This window comes from Lutra lutra, chromosome 3 (assembly GCF_902655055.1).
Source record: "Lutra lutra chromosome 3, mLutLut1.2, whole genome shotgun sequence".
NCBI classification, from domain to species: domain Eukaryota; kingdom Metazoa; phylum Chordata; class Mammalia; order Carnivora; family Mustelidae; genus Lutra; species Lutra lutra.
This window is the reverse complement of record NC_062280.1, coordinates 35,739,619-35,759,816: the sequence shown is the minus strand read 5'-3', so window position 1 is coordinate 35,759,816 and position 20,198 is coordinate 35,739,619.

Sequence of the window (20,198 nt, the reverse complement as noted above, 5' to 3'; positions counted from 1 at the left end):
TTTTACCAGGGACATACACACACACACCCACACACACAGAGACACATACACACACACTGGGGTTAGGTCCAGTTAAATCTCCAAGGGTAGGACCAGGCATACAATTTTTTAAAAGTCACATTGACATTGCAATATGCAGCCAGGATTGGGAACCAGTGCTCTAACCTAACCAGGTATATATATATGTGTGTGTGTGTGAGTGTGTGTGTGTGTGTGTGTGCACGTGTGCGTGCACACGTGCGCATGAGTGCACATACACGTGTAGAGAAAGGGAGTAGTTAGGAAAATTTCAAAGGGTAATTTTGAAGAATGAATAGGAGTCACACAGATGGAGAATTCACCCCAGATGCTACAAGAACACATACATGATTGGAAAAGGCAGCTGGGTTTTGGGAACTAAAGTGGAGAAAAATAAAGCTGGAGGGACCAGAGCCTGTCTGAAGTCTATAAAAGTTGAGGTGGGACTTAACCCACACACAATGAGGAACCACCAAAGTGGGACAAGCAGATCTGTATTTTGGATAGATCACTCAAATGAAAGGGTGGAAGACTGATACTGGGGTAACTCTAGCTCAGAGCTCTCATCAACTGTGTCTTTCTCGTTCCTGAACTGTTTCATGTCCAATAATTTTCACACTTTTTGATGACACATGCTAGGGGAGAGGAGGAGACGAGAAAAAGGGAGGAAAGCAGGCTTAGACTCTGGTAGAAAGAACTACTTTAGTCAGTTCCTATGGTGGGAGGCCCCTCATACTACTTGGGTATCTGCAATGGGAAACATGGGAATATAGGGTTTCCTTTGCCATTCCTGTAGAGGGCTAGTCGTCCTCTACACAGGACTTGTGGCTCTTCCTCTAGGATGTTGTTATTCAAATTGTGATCCCCTGCGTCAACAACATCAGAATGACTTCAGAGTTTTCTAGAAATGCAAAATGTAATACCCTACCATGGATCAAAACAGAAACTACATTTTAACAGGATTTCTCAGGTAATTTTTATGCATTAAATAATGAGGGGCGTTAGTCTTGGAAAATGTTTTTCAAAGTTTTTAAACCCAAACCCTTCCATGTGACAAGACATTCATTTTTTGTGTGTGTGTTCTAGAAGATGTATGCTCATGCACTTGAACCTGAAGACAAATTTTCAGGAGGAGAAATATATGTGGTCTATGCTATGCTATTTTATCCTATTCTGTCCTGTTCTAAAAAAAAAAAAAATGCTGGTCAACACTTACTACACTGATTTTGTAAGTCACTAATAGTTTGTGACACATTTGTTTTGTGCTCCTAAAGGAACAAAAGTGACCTAACCCTAAAATAGAATACAGGAAGTACTTTCCCAGTTTTCAGGAAAAAAGTAAATTAAATGGAAAACAGTTTTCTATTCCAAGATATTTTTTCCTAAACACTTTTTTAAAAAGATATGGCTTTTGCCATTACTTGTTAGCAACTGTCAGTAAACATAATAAAGAATAAAGGAAGAGGAATCAAATATTCATGAGAAAAGAACTGGAATGACTCAATCATGCTTAGTCTAATTAAAAAAATAGAGATGTGATTTTGATTGAAATTTTATTATCATAAAATTAATATTTCTTGGTGTGACATTTTTCTTGATATGAAGAATTTCACCTAATGAAATTGTATTAGTATTTAATATCACCTGATTACAGTTGACAATCACTATTCTAGAAAACAATTTCTCAAATGATTTTTTTTACCATCATGTGATTGGGCAGGATAGCCCACTTATTCTATCTATTCCCACCCTACAGAGGAAAAAGAATAAAGTAATAAGAGGGAACGTGTCACTGTATAAGCAAATTTTTGTGGTTTGCCTTAGCAGAGTGGTAGAGATGACTTGTATTTGAATCATAATGTATATATGACTTAAAGTTTAGTGATTGCAAAATTATGGTCCTCAAGTACCATTGATAGAACTATATGTCACTATATACTCTGGGGTTGACCAAATAATCCACAACAAAGTCCAATGTGAATGAAGAAGCTAAGCCAAAAGTAATTCATAAGTAGAAGGCATTTGGAAACCATGGCCATGTGAAGACTGCATCAATAACCAAGTATGCTTCCTACATCTGCAGGAATTCCACAAGTCGTACTCAGAGTTGTGTAATCTTCTAGCATTACATGCTGATCTAGGACCCTACATTAAAGTCATCAGTAAGCTCTACTCAAACAAGAATTTAATTTTGCAGATACACTATTTTAGTAACTTCAACTCATTTAGAAAATTTAACTCATTTTAGTAAATTTAACTCATTTAATAGGTGGCCAATATGTGGTCATGGAATGTATATAAAAATGACAGTATATGAATTATGCATCATTTAGTTGTAAGAACCAAAGAATGTATGTTATCAGGAGCCCTAATGTAGACTGCAATCCATATTTTCAGAGCCACTACCAGAGAATCACTTATTATCAAGGTCCCAGCTGAGCTATCTAATGACAACTCTAGAATTTTATAGCTTTTTATGGTAATTGGTTTTTTTCCCCCTATTTTTCAGAGAATATGGGAAAATGCACCGAGATTTGCCTGGAAACTAAGTCTGAGTAATTCTACATATTTTCACTTCCTTAATCTTGTCAAGGCCAAGGATTACTAAAAAGTTTCATCTCACAAGTAAAATCTGATTTGTAGTAGAGGCCTGAGAGGCCGTATTGAAACCAGAAAGGGGTATCTTGATGGATCAAGGATATTGACCATGGGCCTTGGGCAATGGAAGGTCAGTTGTATGCCTTGATTTGCCCTTCTTGTTACAGGCTCTCCTAGACTCTGAGGCAGGGCATGGATCATCTGTCACTTTGTTGAGATATGCTTCTGGGATATTATTTGTTAATTGAGCTTTGACTTCTTCCTCACCATGTTCAGACTCAGCTAAGATCGTCAGATAAAACACTGGATGTTCAGCAAACCTGAAGATCAGCTAAACAAAAAATACATTTTGGTTTAGGTATGCTCTGAATATTGCAAAGGACACACTCTTACAAAAGATATTGTTTATCTGAAATTCAGACTTAATCGGATACCTTCCATTTTTATTTGCTAAATCTGACATGTTCAGTTCAGCATTTAGAACACGTGTTGGTGTCCTCGAACATGGATTTATGGGTCACCTACCTCTAAGTTCCTCGGGGTTCAACAAACTCACTGAGTCCTCAAATCGTTTTATGCATCCCAGAGTGACCCAAAGTAAATAAGCAAACTAATCCTGAATTACAAAAGTTTGATAAATCCAAGGAATGTAGAAAAGGAGAGTGGGGAAGTGACTTGAAGGATTAGAGGGTCAGTGGAAAGTGGGAGTCAGGAATGTTCAATATTGCAGGTTGGGATTAAGCTATCCCTGGAGGAGGCTGAGGTAGGTAGAACCAGCTGGCTAGAGGTGACTCTTAGGGAGGGATTTAGGAGGAGAAAAGCACTGTGGCTTTGTCTTTGGTCCTTTCAAACTTCTGACGGCTTCCACATTAGGAATTTCTTCAACAGTGAGAGGGGGCAAGAACAAGGTATTTCCTGGGGCTCAGGCTGGCATGTGGCTGGGAATGGAAATTATAATTCTATGTGTGATTCTGAAATATGGTGGTGATAATCTTTGGAGTCCTGCAAAAGCATTCTAAAATAATATTCTTAACACTTTCACAAGGAGGGAGCTGGAGAGAAATATATCTGTACACAGAGTGTCATAAGGGACTCTTGTACTCTCTTTCTGCCTCTCTTTTTCTCTTTTTCATTCTATTTGGTTTCTTGGAGTAAAATCTAATTGTTGGTGTTTGCTTCTAATGAACTGTGGGTGTGTGTGTGTTGCGTGTGTGTGTGTGTGCGTGTGTGTGCACGTGTGTGTGTGTGACAGAGAGAGAGAGAGAAAGAGCAAAAGAGAGCAAGAGAGAGAGGATATGTTTTAAACCATGATCATTTTTGGCAATGATTCAAATACCCTCTAAGCTTTGTGAGGAAAAACAATGGAAAATCCAAAAACCAGAGCTTAGCCAAAGATTAAATTTGTGACCAGCCATAAAAAGACTTACAGTTAGGCACTATGATTAAAACTAATTTCCCCAGTGGTTTCATTAGATTTTCTGTATGCAGAGGAGTTACACTGCAACGTGGCAGATCTTTTCCATTCTGGTAAATTGCATGAAATCAACAAAGTGTCTGATGGCTGTGATTTGGAACTGTGATTGAGCTCTGTATTATCCATCTGAGTTTGCAGGGAATGTTTGACTTTGAGCTTCTTAGAATTCAGCACAGTCCTTTCTTTTGCTTTATTGACATGTTTTATTAAGCACCGAAATACCTGCTGAGTGCCCAAAGGACTGCAGGCAAAATGGGGTCAAAGATATTCATCTGATCACTTTCACATAAAATCTAGATATTCAGCAATTTAGGATGAAATGCACCTAATGTCTCCCAGATGAAGCTTCTGGTAAACGGCCTATACTGCCTCAGGTCCTAAGAACTCTCCATGGTGTTTTCTAAAATATAATGGTCATTCGTGCCTTCCTTACTTCAAGGTTCCTGGGAAGATGAAGGCATGGGAAACAGATTATGTGCCAGGCAGCTGGATTTCCTCTAAAGCCTTTTCCTTTTAAAGAAGCTTCCTCCTTTCGCAGGTTTATAAACAGCATTTCCTGTGATTTTGCAGCATCGACTATGGTGAGTGCCCCTGCCAGCTCACAGCACAGCCAGGTGCTAAGCATCTGCTGCAGTGAGCTAGCACCTAGGCAAGCTGTGTGTGCCCGGTAGGTGTGTGATAGGCATCATGGCTTTGTTTGGGAAGCCAGGAAGCTGACTGCAGCGCTCACTCGCAAGCCTCCCCAATCGGTCTTGCAGGTAGCAAGACTATCTCTTGAATGTGAACAGCTGATAGCTCCGCTTTTGCTTTGTTTTCCCTGCTAAGCCAATCCCAGTAGTATCAAAAGAAGCAGGAGCCGGGGTGGTGCGTTATTGCTTTGTGGCCAAGAAGTCCTGGAGGATACGGCAGGGATTGTTTCTCTTTTCCATGATGAACAAGAGCAATTTCCATTTTCTTTGTATAGGTTTCCTCTTTTCATATAACTGTTGAATTTCATGGTAGGAAAAGCATAGTGATAGATATTCTGGATATAAAAACTTGTGAAGCCCATGCAGGTGTGTGTGTGTTTGTGTGTATGTGTGTGAATGTGTGTGTGTTTATGTATGTGTGTGTGTGTGTGTGTGTGTGTAATGGAATGGGTTAGCAGTTAGTCCTTCTAGGGTTAAAAAAAAAATACTGGGGAAGTCATCTCATAGGCATGATTACTAAATTCTGGATAATCCACCTACTATAAGTGACATGAAATTTAGATCAGTGAATAGCTGAGCAACTGTTCTACCTTAAGAATTATGGATTTGATTTATAAATTACATTAATAATTAGTAACCAAGGGAAAAATTGGTGGTATCAAAATTAACCCTGCCTCATATTTTTGCATGATCCCACCCGAGTCCACGTGTACACCAGGTGCCCCTCATTTCCTATGATTCGTATAATAGAAAGGTGTGTGTACCTTGAGTTTTAATAAGTTGAACTGGATTTTAACCCTATCAGAGTGAGACAGTGTATGACAGTTGATATTTCTGTAGTGATTATTATGTGCCAGACACAGTGTTAAGTACTTTGTGTGACTTTTCTAATTTTAATCCCCACAACAATCTCCTGATTTGTCTAGTACTATAATAATCGCCATTTGATCCATGTAGAAATTACCCCAGAAATGTTAACTAATTGTTAAATAAATTAAGTACATGGTTAAATAAATGTTAAATAATTCACTGTAAACATTTCATGATGAAGTTCAGATTTCAATTCAGGCAGTCTGGTACTCCTGGGGTCCATACTATAATGGCAAAAAGTGATCTGGACATAGTTGTCACATAGGTAAACCTTAGACTGGCCATGGTTCAGATTAGAAACAAAAGATAATTCTGACTAGACACTGGGTACTCATTCTGCCCTCATTGCCAAATGTCCCTTGTAAGATTAATGTCCATGAAATCAGACTTTGTTATCCATCTCTATATTTTGAACTATAGTTAGCTTGGACACAGAAGGTAAGGCATTCAGTAACATTGTTGAATAAAGGAGTATGGTATTTATAAATGTAAATTAGTCTTGAAATGTTGTTTTTGTATTTTGCCATATGTAAGAGGTTAAGGTAACATCAGTATAGTTATTATTATTATTATTAATAATTATATATATTATTTTACTTATCTTTGGGCTCTCTATCCTGCTAGAGTGGTAGAAAAACGATTTTAGTCAATTTAGGTTTTCCTATGCTTTTCATATACATTATAGCTATGTTTGGGGCGAACTGAAGGCCCTAACCAAGTGAAATGGACACTGGGGTACTCTGCCCAGATTCTCTTTTCAGCTGCCAAGAGTGTTGTCTATTTATAGCTCACAGCTTCATTCCACCCTGGGACTTGACCTTGGCTGCTAAGAGATACCTCAGGTAACAGCTCTTCCCTGAGGGCAAGACACATCCAAATATGATTGAAATGGGAGTACAAATGTTCATCCCCTTAGCTTCAATACAGGACAATTCTGAGAGTCCCTTCCCGCCCAGAGCTCCCTAAAGAATTGTCCGAGATCTCAGTTACCATGGCCTTGCTCTTCACCTCCTTCCCTGTCCAAATCTGCTTCATTCAATTTTTTTTTTTTTACCTGTGTTCCCAAATATATTTCCCAACAAACAAACCTCCAGCACACAATTCTCTCTTTCAGGGGACCTTACCTAAGGCAGTAGATATTAGGAGCAGTCCTAGGAAGCAGGCTCTGAAAATGAAATTTGGGAGCTAGACTCCTTGCACCAAGGACTCAGTCACTGATGGGAACACAAGCAGTCACTAGCATACTATGGCTGTGCTAGTATTCACATGTTCACTAGGGATGAAATGGAGATGTGATCTCTGTGGAAGCGCATTCATCGGCTAGTACTATTTCTCAGGCATTTGAGAGGTACAGGGGGAGAATTCTACTTCTAAGGACCATGGAATAAGATTGCTGCTTTTGGGTGCTGTGGATGCATTGAAAAAAGCTCAGTGATTCATCACCAACTGCAGATGAAGCATGAAGCTCAGAGGGCCTCCTTGACTCCATATAATAAGACTTTCATTTCTTGTATTCCGAAGAAGCCAGAAAGACTTGGTGGTAAGTATAGGTCTTTATTATAAGTGTAGCAGAGTTCTAGGTAAGATCTAATTTCCAACTTTGGCAAATGTGCCATGTCAAGGTCAAGGACCTGATTAGAAATGCATGAAACATTGAGACTTGATATGAAGTCATCTAAGCTGATGCACTCAAGAACCTTAAAACTCAGATTCTTGTAAAACTTTGTGCCTACCAAACTGACCTTGTCATTTCTGTTAGAGGATAGTGTTCTCTTTTGCTTGAAGACATTTCAGTAACCTCTAGCTTATAAGACAATATGCATCTTACCTGTCATAATGTTCACTTCAATTTCCCTTCCTAGCCACCAAATTAAGACCAAGTTTTAATATAATCCAGCTGAGGAAATGTTATCCTGCTAAAGAAGAGGCTATATGCTGATGTTGCTACAAGGTCCAGCCAATATGTACCTGCAGGAGCCATAAGAGTAAATATAGGGATGATCCTGGGAGCACTGGACTATAAAATTGGACAATGAAAAATTGATCAGTATAGGTAGGAATACTTCCCAGGACACAGAATTTATCACCTGACCAGAATCCTGGGAGATTATATTAATATACTACTAGGATGGCTTTTATGAGTTTGAGAAAGAGAAATGGCCTATGCAAAATGAAATACAAATAATAGAATTTCCATGGAATGGAGTAATCTATCAGAGGCTTAGAGGAGTGTGTACACTTGGTGTACCTTGGATATTCCAAGGGAGGCTGGAGAGCCCACAGGTTAACTACATTTGTGGGAAGATCTGGATTACCCCTCATTTACCAAAGTGATGAGGAATTTGATGGTGAGGTGCATTCACATTGTTGGGAGTTCTGTAATGTCTGTATTCTGTATGCTGGGGCTAATGAAAGGAGATGTTCCACATCTTGGCTTCCTAATAGCAAAGGGGGTTATAGGATTCCAAAATAATAAAGACCAAGTTAAAACCCTTAACCTCTGAAAGAAGGAGGGCTTAATTTTTGTAAGAGGGTCAGGGTTGAGTAGTAGTGGAAGAGCCTGAAATGCAGAGAACTAGGTTGTTAATAGACTATAGTATCCTAGGAGGGAGGGAGATGGATGGTCAATAAAGATTTGCTTAATCTATGTAATAAAAAGAAATCACGGATGGATGATCTGAAGGCTGAGGACAACTATACCAAAGAAAGTCACAATTCCTCACCAAGTTTCTGGATCTGTAATCCTCAGATTTGTTCCTTGGCCTGTAGGGAATAGAGCTGTCTTAGTACATAATATATAAGACCAAAGAGAAATTTTGGAAACAGTCCCTGTCTCTACTCCACACCACTACTCCAGCTAAGAGGTAAACAAAAAGCAGTGCCACATACCAAGAAAAATGGAAGATATTGTTACTTTTAAAGACTTAAAGTATGCATTCTATCCAGACTATCATCAGTTGGGTCCAACAGAAAACAGACAGGTCCTGTGGATAAGAGCGGACTACTTCAAACTTGACAAGTGATAGTCCCAATTGTTGCTGCTGGGCCAGGTCAGTTACTTGCTACTGTAGATTAACATAGCCTCAGTACATGTTATGAAGTAATCAATTTGGTAAATACTTTTTCCATCCTTATCAGGAAGGAGATTCAGTTGCAATTTGCATTTATGTGGGACAAAAAATAGTATACATTTGTTATGTTTTCTCAGAGTTACTTAATCCTCCCCACTTTTGTTATAATATAGTCCAAAGTGACTGGACCATTTGGACCTCTGCAGAACCTAGTCCATTGTATTGATGAGATAATGTTAATTGGACTGATAAAGCAATAAAGTGCAGATATTTGAAGTTCTTTGTAACATACATATGTTCCAGAGGTTGAGAGAAATTATACCAAATTTCAAGAGCTTGCCACATCAGTGAAACTGTAGGGTTCCAATGGTCTAGAGTATGTGGTAAAATCCCTTGAAAGAAAAGGACGAAGTATTGCATCTTGCATCTTCTGTCACTGAGAAAGAAGCACAATACTTGGTAGACTTTGTCTCTTGCTACCCTATACCGTATTTGGAGATGCTATTCTTACCTATTTGCTGGATAGGAATCTGACCTTAGCAGTGCCAAAATACTTGCAGTAAAGGATGTATAATGCCTTCAATCCTTCCTGTCATCTATCAACAGGCAGCTATCATCCTGTCTGGTTCTTAGTTACCACTTTTTTATAGGACTATGAATATGCCCTCATTCCCACCTGCAAGTCCCTTATATTTGGGGGTGTCCTATGAAAGCACATGAGAATTATTTTGCTTTTTCTGTGCCATGCCGTAACATGACAACCCATAAAACATTCTCTTGTTTTGTATACCTAGGAGCCCCTACACTGTGAATCCATTCTCATTCTTTTTTATCTCTTTGATTTTGCTCCCTGGGTGCTACTTTTGGGTTTCCTAATATTGGGGGCTCTCTTGAGAGGCCAGTTGGCCCCTACGATTAGGATCAATTCACTTCTCTCTTCTCCCACTTCCTTTCTCTTCCCCTTCTCTCTCATCCAGAGAGAAGGTATCAACTACTGGGGGACAGGTGTTGTTTGAAGAACTCACTTCTCAAATTCCCAGAATGATTAAAATCAGGAGCTTTCAACTCCCTTAGAGTAGAGTCTTTTGAAATAGAAAAGAGAGTGAATGGTCATTAGCACCTTTGCTTTGGTCTGGCTCTATGCCCTCCTCCCTTGAGATAATAAATGAAGAGGGCTTAGGTGGTTGGATTAGACAAAGAATAAAAGATAGGATACAGAAGTAAATATTTTAAAATATCTATTAAAGTCAGCTCATATATTTCAAAAATATAATATCATTACATCTAGGACTTTATTGTAGTGAATACCTACTTGCCCTACACAGTTTTGTTAAGGTAGCATCAATCTCTCTTTCTTAGTAAATCTAGAATCTAATACACTGTTCTCTGTGTGAATGTTAATTGTTCTTTTTGTTATTGAAATTTTAACTATAACCAACACACAAGATAATAAAATGCTTAATTTGAAATATAAATATTGAAATTAGGTTCTTGAAACTTGACATCGACCATATCAGCCATATAGATGGGAATTCGCTGTCCTATTCTCATAGGTGACTGACTTAGGCTTTCTTTTATATTTTGAAACTTAGAAGCATCTTTCTTAGTATCCACCAGAATCTATTTATAATGTTCACACACTTCAATGATTCACTGTAGTCAACAATTGTAAGTAAATATCTCACTTCCCGGTTAGATAATGAGATTTCATGAATGAAGCTGGTTTTATGAAAGAAAGGGTTGCCAAGGAGAGGAAAGAAACCAAATCCAGAATTCAAGTACACCTTGTTCCTCCATTTGTCCCTGAGATGAGTAAGGAAAGTGCCAAGGAGGTCTGAGCTAATAACACTTTGACTTTATCACTAGAAGGGAATACTTGATCAATAGAAATCACCATGTTCAATCATGTTAATTGTTAAGAAAATGCACGTAAAACTAACAGTGATGTACCATGTCACAACTATTAAATTGTCAAAGATAAATTTAAAAAAGGGACAATTTTCACTCAACAGGTGGGACTATAAATTAACCTGCTTTCAGAAGAACCCTCAAAATATTTGTTTTCTCTTTGATTTGGTAATTTCATATTCAGGAATTTATACTAAGAAAATAATCAAAGATTGTTTATGTACAGAGAAGATTTATGTACAAAGATGTCTATAAAATATTTATTTATGATGTTGGAAAATTAGAACTAACCCAGTATTTGATAACAGAATATGGTCAAACAAATTATATCATGATTATACTATTGAATAAAATGAACCAATTCAATGTTTTGAAAACATTTAACGACCTAGAAAATACTTATGACATTAAATTAGATGAAAATTACTGTATTTATAGAATTATCAGAATTTTATAAGAAAGGAATAACTTTTTTGGGTGTGAAAAAATTCCAGGAAGAATCAACCATGCCAACTCTTTAATCTTGGACTTCTAGCCTCCAGAACTATAAGACAATACATTGCCATTGTTTAAGGAAAAAAATAATTCCAGTAAGAAAATATATCAAAGTGTGATCAATGTTTTTCTTGAAGTAGCAGAGTTAAGGGGAATTTTAATTTTTTCTTTATAATTTCTATAGGTTGAAAATTGTCCACATTGGCTATGTGTTACTTATAATTATGAAGTAATAATAAAAGTATGTTCATACAAGCGGTATTTGTCTTTAGTGACAACATTGGTGCCTTTCATGAGGTGAGGAAGAAAGCATCCTGTATGCACAGAATGCCATGCAATGATGGACATATCTGAAGTTTATTCATATAGTGTCTCGCCATTCTCTGTTCTAGTCTCAACATCTCAGTCCTGGGTTTCTTTGGCATTCACGTATTATGAGCAGAGCATATAAATCTCAGTCTCTTCCTCCGTAGGGTGTCAATAGGAATTCATTTCTTTTGTTATTCCTTGATGCTTACTTACAAAAATGCTTCTTTCAGAAATATGCATTTGGAAATTTGGAAATTTCATTTTCTTCTTAGAAACAGCAAACATGGTAAGCTCTAAGCAAAGCATAGAATTTTGTGACCCACAGTCTTTGTCAACTGCTGAGACATGAATTTTGACTTATACCCAGGGTGGGAGGTATTTATGAGAAAGGAATTTGAACATCATTGTGTGGAAGGAGAAAATGTCAATTTCCAGAGAAAAAAGAATGGCAAGATCCTAGTTTCTGTGTCTACCGAATTAGAAAAGGAATTATGAGTTGGTGTGAACAGAAGCTCATTCAGTGATGAGTACAATGCAAGGTTGAAATGTTTAGTATTTCTCCAGGGAAATTGTTTTCTTCATCTGATACTATATACCCCTTTTATTTTGATCCACTCCTCCCAAGATTTGTCCCAGCACAGGCTTTACACATTGCAATGTAGAAAAGAAGTGAAAACAAATAAAATGCCATAAAATAGCCAAATGTGTTCTAGGGATACCGAAAAGAAATCCACCCCCCCCACCACCCTGCCCCCTTTCCTTCTTTCTTGTCTCTCTGACTCTTCCCTGCTCCCTTCCCTTTTGTTTTTCTTGTTCTTATTCTTACTCTCTTGCTCTTTTTTTATTTCCTTCCTGATTTAAGTTGTTACATAAAGCTTGATCCTACTTGTTCCTTTAGAGGTAAGAATATATAAAATCCGAGTTTTAAAAATGGCACTTTAATGTGCTTAAGCCATAACTGCTATGATAGGAAACTTCTCTGCTGTGTGAGATGGTATCTTCATTTGGGATTCAACTTGTGATGTGTTTGCTTGGATAAGAATATTGACAAAAAGAGTGGCTTTCCAATTTTTAGACTTTGTGATGCCTGGTGGCTGTTTTTGAATGATTTACTCATCATGGATTTAAAAGCAGGGAATGTCTTGTTTCTTGTTTCTTTCAATAATTTTACCAAACATCTGCTAAGAGCTCCCAGGGGTATATTTTGCACAGGACTGAAAAATGACTGCTGGTAATGCTATGAGGCTGCTACTTTCAGAATACGTAACACAGCTAATGTGCATTATGATTTAATAAATCCATGAATGGATATTATATGGAGATTGCAGACCAGCTGTTTCCTCCTAAAACAAGCCAGAGGAACAAGGCTGCAACTAGAGGGATATGGGTTCAATATGGGGAACTGGAAGAAGTTGCTAGGGAGATTTTCGAATCCCCTAGGAAGATCCTTACTTGGAATGCTGAATGTTGTCAGCTCTGGCCTGTGATTTCCAAGTCTTACAAGTTAAAAAAAGAATAAAATATCTACTTGGATTTTAAACTTAGATGAAAGTCATTTTATTCCCTGGAACAGGTTCTCAAGCAATATTGAAAATAAGGACAAAATTTCCAATCAAAATTTCTGGAGTTAAAATAGGCCTTGTTCACCTCACCCTCTCCTTCTCTATCTCAACATAGCAAAAACTGAATCCTCACAGGTCTTGTATTAACTGCTCCCCACTATACCGCCCCTGGGACTCCCTGTAGACTCCTTGTCCATCACCCTGCCAACCAGAGTAGTCCTGCCATAGACTGAAGCAATGGGGTGCCTGGGTGGCTCAGTGGGTTAAGCCTCTGCCTTCTGCTCAGGTCATGATCTCAGGGTCCTGGGATCAAGCCCTGCATTGGTCTCTCTGCTCAGCAGGGAGCCTGCTTCCTCCTCTCTCTCTGCCTACTTGTGATCTCTGTCTGTCAAATAAATAAATAAAATCTTAAAAAAAAAAAGACTGAAGGAACAATGCATCCTTCAGTTTGTTCTGTAATCTTCTAATGTCGAATGCTGTCTTGTTTAGTGTCTCATTTAACCTTCTCACCAACCCTACAAAACAGGCATAATTACACCCATTTCCCAATGAGAAAAGAATTGGAGGGTAATCTATGCAAAATCACCTACTTTTTAAGTTTCAAAGCCAGAGAAAACCAAGTCTTTTGGATGCTATTTAAGGACTCTTCGTACTACAGCTCAGTAATTTTGATGCACTCATCTTTCTTTTTTTTCACCCCAGAGGTGTTCCATCTTCTAACAATGTGGCTTATTCCTTTGGAATGATCTTGGATATCCACCCTTATAGAAAATTGCAAGGAAAATATTCAGGCCAGAGCTTTCCAGAAAGTACCCTTGATGCACGCATTCCTACTTAACCATTCACTATATGCATTGTTTGTCTGGTTTTTCCACTCACCAACTATGTGGCAAGTTTTTTTTTAACATATCTCAGTGTCCTCATCTATATAAATGGAAACAATAAAACACATACCTCAAAGGGCTGTTGTGAGGGAAAATTGAGTTCATGTATTCAAGGTGTTTAGAACAGTCTTTGCTTGGAACATAATAAGTGGAGTGAAAATGTTGGTTAATATTACAGATTTACTATCACCCCCAGACTCCAAGCTTGACTGTTCCATGTAACTGCAGAATAATTAACTAATTTTATAAAAGTTATCTATAAACATACCTCTTTTTAAGGCTTTGGAAGAATATAGGAATGAATAAAAAAGTAGTGCCTGCCACCAGAAGGCATGTTATTTAGTGGAGGAGATATGGAATATATGTACATTTCTATTGTCCAAGGCACGACAAATAATGTAAGATCAGAACACCAAAGGAAAGAGATACTCTTAACAGCTGGAAAGACATAAGAAGATTTCTAGGAGTGGAGGGACCTTCAATACCTTGTTTGCTGTGTGTTTCCACAGGACTTGGTGCCTGCTACATAGGAGGTTCTCAGTGGTTAAGTATGAAGTGACTGAGATGGCAGGTAGGGGTCAGGAGTTTGGGAAAACATCCTGAGAAGGCAAACAGGATAAGCCACAAATGGAGAAATGGAAAGCATCCATTTAGGAAGTTAATGGTGTGTGAATTCACAAATTAGAGTAAATGAATAAAGAAATTATAAAGGTAAGATTAGTCCTAGATATTGGATAGTCTTACATGACACTCTACAGATTTAAATTTTATGTTGTAACAGTGGAGGCAAGCAGAACATCAGATAGTTCCAAAAAGATCTGGCATGATTGGATATGGACTATAGAGCCATGCCTTTTATGGTTCAGTGGAATGTTAGGGCTGGTGGTCTGGTATCCAAATATTAACAGGACTACAGTTATCCCCTCATAAGGTTGCCAAGGGAAATATCCATGTGGGGGTCAAAGGGCTGTTTGTCCTCAACTTGCGAAAACTCTAGTAAGATGGGCTTAGAAGAGGGTATGTAGACTAGAAGCTAAAGCAGCCTCTTTGTTATCCCTAAGTCTAGACACTAACCTGGGCACTGTGCACTTTTTGGCTTTAAGGAAGGGCAGAAACTTTTGAGATTTGTGGACTGAAATGAATATGAAAGAGAAGTGATGATCAGCATATTTGGACAACTCATTCTCCCCCATGTGGGAGAAGTCGTGGACCACTTTGCCATTCCAGGTCCATAAAAGGAGAAAGCAAAGAAAGAGCCATACCCATGGGTCTGATCATTAATTCACAGTGACCTTGCTCATTAGTAAATGTGGCCTAGGCACATGCCTGGAATTTGACTTATTAAATGAGTAGTATTCCTCTCCTTGCAGGCAAAAAAAAGAAGGCACAGGGGAAAGTAGCTGTTTGTCTTTTCAGAGGTCTCCCTGGAAGGTGACTTAAAGAGGAGAACCATTAGAAGCAGAGAGAATTTGAGCTGGGTCTGAGTTAAAAGACATCGAAGATGCTGATGTTGAGGAGAGAGATGCAAAGGCATTGAAACTGCATACCAGTTTCCTATCTCCTGTTGATTGGTATGATGGTGCTGCTGCCTGCCATTAACTGAATTAGAAATGAAGAGGCCACAGTGACTTCTGTTCTTTTCCAGTTTTAAGTCGCCTTTAAACAAAACACATCTGCTTATATTCCAAGACTAAGCAGAACTGTAAGTTAATTAACAAGTAATATTACAGTGAGAAAAAGGGAAGGATCAAAACCACCTTCCTTCTTTTCCTAGAGAATAAAGAATAAGTAGGTAGAATTCTTTAGAAGGGAGGTAGACTCAAGGTGTTAGAACAAATTGCTGCTTGTTTAACATTTTTCTATGTGTGTCTCAGAAGATCTCAGAAAACATCTAAGAGGTGCTGAAAGCTTTTAGAAGGATTATGTAAAAAAAAAAGTTGCAAAAGAAAACAGTCATAGAAATTACTCTCTGAGCAACATTTTCATAGTTGAGCAGAGAGTCCTCTCTGGGAATCATTTGAGTATGTTACAGAGAAGAAAAGATCCCTCTTAAAAGCCAACAATTGTATTTTAAAAAGAAGGAAAGGAGCAACCTGATGATGTTAAGCTCATGAAGAAAAAGACATTGTGTATCTTACCATTTGCTCGAGAATCACAGAAGGGAGCTGTGGATGGGTGCAGGATAAACAACTGAGATTAGAAGTGATGAAATGTAGTTCACAGTCTAGGTTAATATTCTAGGAAGACAAGAAAAATCTATGACAGAGAAGTGACACAAACTCGGTGATTGCTAACAAATGTAATTTCAGAGAATACCATAGTTCATGAGGGTCAACTCCAGGCATAGATTAGAAGGCTCATGGGCTGTATACTTAAGCAACCATCAAAAACAAGAATGGACAATGGCCAAGATATAAGGTGGCAGGTAAGATAGGTGGGATGGTGGTGGTAAAAATAGAGCTACAACTTTGGCTGGTGCCTGGGGGAAAATTCTATGAACACAATGTAGAAAAGGAAAGATGGACCATGGTAAGTGAGAATGTTTTCCTTCGGGTTCTTGTTAGGACACGAGTCAGTTCTCAAAATGTGTTACCTTGAGCCCTTATAAGAGAATGATGAGTGCTTCATGTATGTACATAGAATGATCCCAGATTAAGCAAAAGAAATACAGAATACTCGGTATAGTATGCTAAGTGTTGTGTAAAATAAAAGTTGTATAGCTTAGAACTTCTGAAAGGAATCACAGGAATCTTTAATAGTGGTTGCTTGGTTAGTGGGAGTGGTTGTGATGAAGAAAAAAAAGCGGGGGGTGGAAGGAAGACTTCAACTTATACCTACAAATTGTTATATGGAAAAAAATTAAAGATCTACATTTTAAAAATGTGTGTTGCTTAGGGTTTTAATGAGAGTAAATGGAGTTATATGTCTTGGAAAGGGTAGAGAATGAGGTGAGCAGTCATCTCACATCATGGAAGGAACCATTTTATCTTAACAAGTTGTTTCGAATATGCTTCAACCATAATTTGTGCTTAATGTATAAGTTAAAAACTTGAGCATAGAATTAAAAGTGCGACATGTATCTAGATTGGAGACCCATTTCTTTAGAGATCAGAAATCAATCAAAATCTCCCATTTTGGGGACTGTATGAATTTCTGATTCTTTCTTGATGTCTTTAATGGTTTGGTTAAAATTCAGGAGTAAACCTAGAGGATGAAAAATGTCATGTATGGGAGTCACTGGAGTAAAATTCCGTGTGGCAACAGCTTCATGAGCAAGCTCATCCTAATGGCAGGTGTTTTGTTTTCTAGTTGGTATTAACAATGTTTTGGTTTAAGAACACCAACAAATCAACCTAACCCAACCACAACAACAAAACAAACAAACCCAACAAAACAAACCAGAAAAGAGAGACAGAGTTGATGGTGATGATAAGAAACACTGTATTTCACAGTTCTGCTCAGGACTAGTTTTGCTCAAAACATTTTTCCCTTAAGTCACAACAGCTTACAATAGCAATCCATGGTTCATGGCCTGTCTCCTGCTGGTAGCTCTCAATTGTGGCCAGTGGGGACAAAAATGGAAAGTGATTTTAGAGCAAGGGTGTGAAGTTTCTTACTATGAATGAAATTCTATCCAGAGTGACTGAAGGATTGATTTGGGCAAGTTATGGAGGCTGTGTTAATTGTAAGTAGGTGTTGGGTTCTACTTTGGAAGAACTAGAAATTCTATGGGAGTACAGATTTATATTTGGGCATTACTACCTCAAGACAATGCTAAAAATTATGGTCAGCAAACAAGTTTTAATAGTGTAAAAAGAAATACGTACTTATAAAGAAAATATTAAAAACAAGGATTTTTAATATCAATCCTGACTCTGGCATTTCCTCCTTTTATTTTCAACCTCTGTAACCTCAATGCCTCCATTCTTATCATCTCACAAATGGGGAGATCAATGCTCCTTCACAATGCTACTAGAAGAAATAACTTAAGAAATAGTATATTGGGGCAGCTGGGTGGTACAGTCATTTTAGTGTCTGACTCTTGGTTTTAGCTCAGGTCACGATCTCAGGGTCTTGAGATAGCGCCATACTTGGGGCTCCACCCTCAGTGGGAAGTCTGCTTGAAGATTCTCTCTCTCCCACTCTGCCTACCCCTCTCCCTGCTCACGCTCTCTCTAAATAAATAAATAAATAAATAAATAAATAAATCTTAAAACAAGAAATATTATTGACTCATTCTGCATGGATGAAATGTTATAATTGTAGAAAAATTATTTACATCAATGCAAAATAATCACTTAGACTTATTGATAGCACTTACATTCTTACCTACTCTTTTGGATTATGTTCCCTTGACACACCAATCACTGTTCCTTTCTTTTCTTTTCTTTTTCCCCTAAGATTTATTTATTTATTTTGAGAGAGGGAGACGGCAAGCACAGGGTTGGTTCTGAGGGGGAAGGAGAGAAGGAATACTTCAGCAGACTCCTCGCTGAGTGTGGAGGCCAGTGTAGGCCTCCATCTCAAGATACTGAGATCATGCCCTGAGACAAAATCAAGAGTCAGGTGCTTAATTGACTGTGCCATGGAGGCACCCTGACTTTGCTGCTTTTTTGGAGACACTCTGATAGCAATTGAACCAACAGTGTTCCTTTACTTATTTACTTATTTAAGAGACGTTTTTAAACATCTCTTCTTTGATCTAAAGTGATCTTGGAGCCTTTTTCCTCTTCTTAGCTGTAAGACAGATTCATGAAGAAGAATTATTTTTCCAGTGTTCCAGTCTTGTTTATAATAGTTCTTTAGAAGTTTCCTAACTGATGTTTCCAAGGGTTCATGATTAAATATTAATGTATTGGGTCTGAAACTATCAAAGAGCAATTTCTGAAGGAAAGAATCAAATGGTCCACAAACCAACAAATAAGGAGAGCTATTAAATACTCTGAAATTCTAGCTATTTATCATTGGTGCTTTGGTAATTGTGATTTATTGAGGAGAGTTACAATGCTCTGAGTTCATCAGGCCCTGCTTCTGTACAGTGGCCCAGGTTCACTGCTTCTGTTTGTAACATAAATCATGTCTGGATACCAAAGACTCCAGATCTGCTAAGCTTTAAGCTTTATGCTTTGTTTTGTTTTGTTTGTGTTCTTTGTGTTTCCTTATTAGGAAATTTTGATGCTATGCTTCAATGCATATTATTTCCCTTAAAAGAAATATGACGCAGAAATGTTATTTGGTATAAATGTTACTAGAAGACAGAAGAGCTTCAATTTTATGGCACTTGATCTCCTTCTCCTTGTTTTTAAACTTTTATTGGTGTCATTTGGAACCAGAATCACCTAACTTAAAGACTATTGTTTTTTGAAATCTTGACAATAAGTAGTTCATTCTTATTTGGGGTAAGTAAAAAAAATTGGCGTACTAAATATTGCTTTGTGAAGTCACAGGTTACTTTCTCTTTTTTTGAAACAGAGTCACAGGTTACTTTCTCTTTTTTTGAAAAAAAAATTTTTTTTGAGAAAGAGAGCTCAAGTGGGGCTTGCTTCCTGTTTTTTGATCAAACTATATTTTTATGTGTAGGTTCTTATGATAATTATTTTAATAAGTCTATTTTTATTTTATCATTTTTAAAGGCTTATTTATTTATTTGTTTGAGAGAGAGAGAACACATATTCGCATTGGGGAATGACAGGGTGGAAGGGGAGAGAGAGAATCACAAGCAGACTCCTCACTGAGTGCAGAGTCCCACCTGGGGCTCAATCTGATCCCACCACTCTTGAGATCTTGACCTGAGCGAGAATCAAGCGTTGGCCACTTAACCAACTGAGCCAGCTGGGCGCCTCTTTAATAATATTTAAAATAAGATAAGGAATCAGGCTTTTCAATTCCCTCTCATGTTAATTTTCTCCTTGATAATTAACAATTTATCACCATTTAACATTACACACACACACATACATACACATACACATGCCCTACTTATTTATTTATCTTCATTTTCTGTTTCTCTTCAATGGATTGTAAATTGCACATCAAAGATTTTTTCCATTTTTGTCTGTTTTGCTCTTATGTCTACTATGTGTCTGTCACCTAGTAAAAACATGACAAATGTTTGTTTGATGAATAAATAAATATTTCCATACATAATTTATAGACGTTTATTTTTTCATTTTATCTATTGCCAGAAAAGCAGGACCAATGCTTCTTCCCACTTCACACTGTCTGTACGATGAAGCTGGAAATCTATAGGTAGAATTATAATTCAGCAAAAACAAATTCTTAAAAAAAAGTCCGTAATTACACAAGGCCTTAATTTTGTC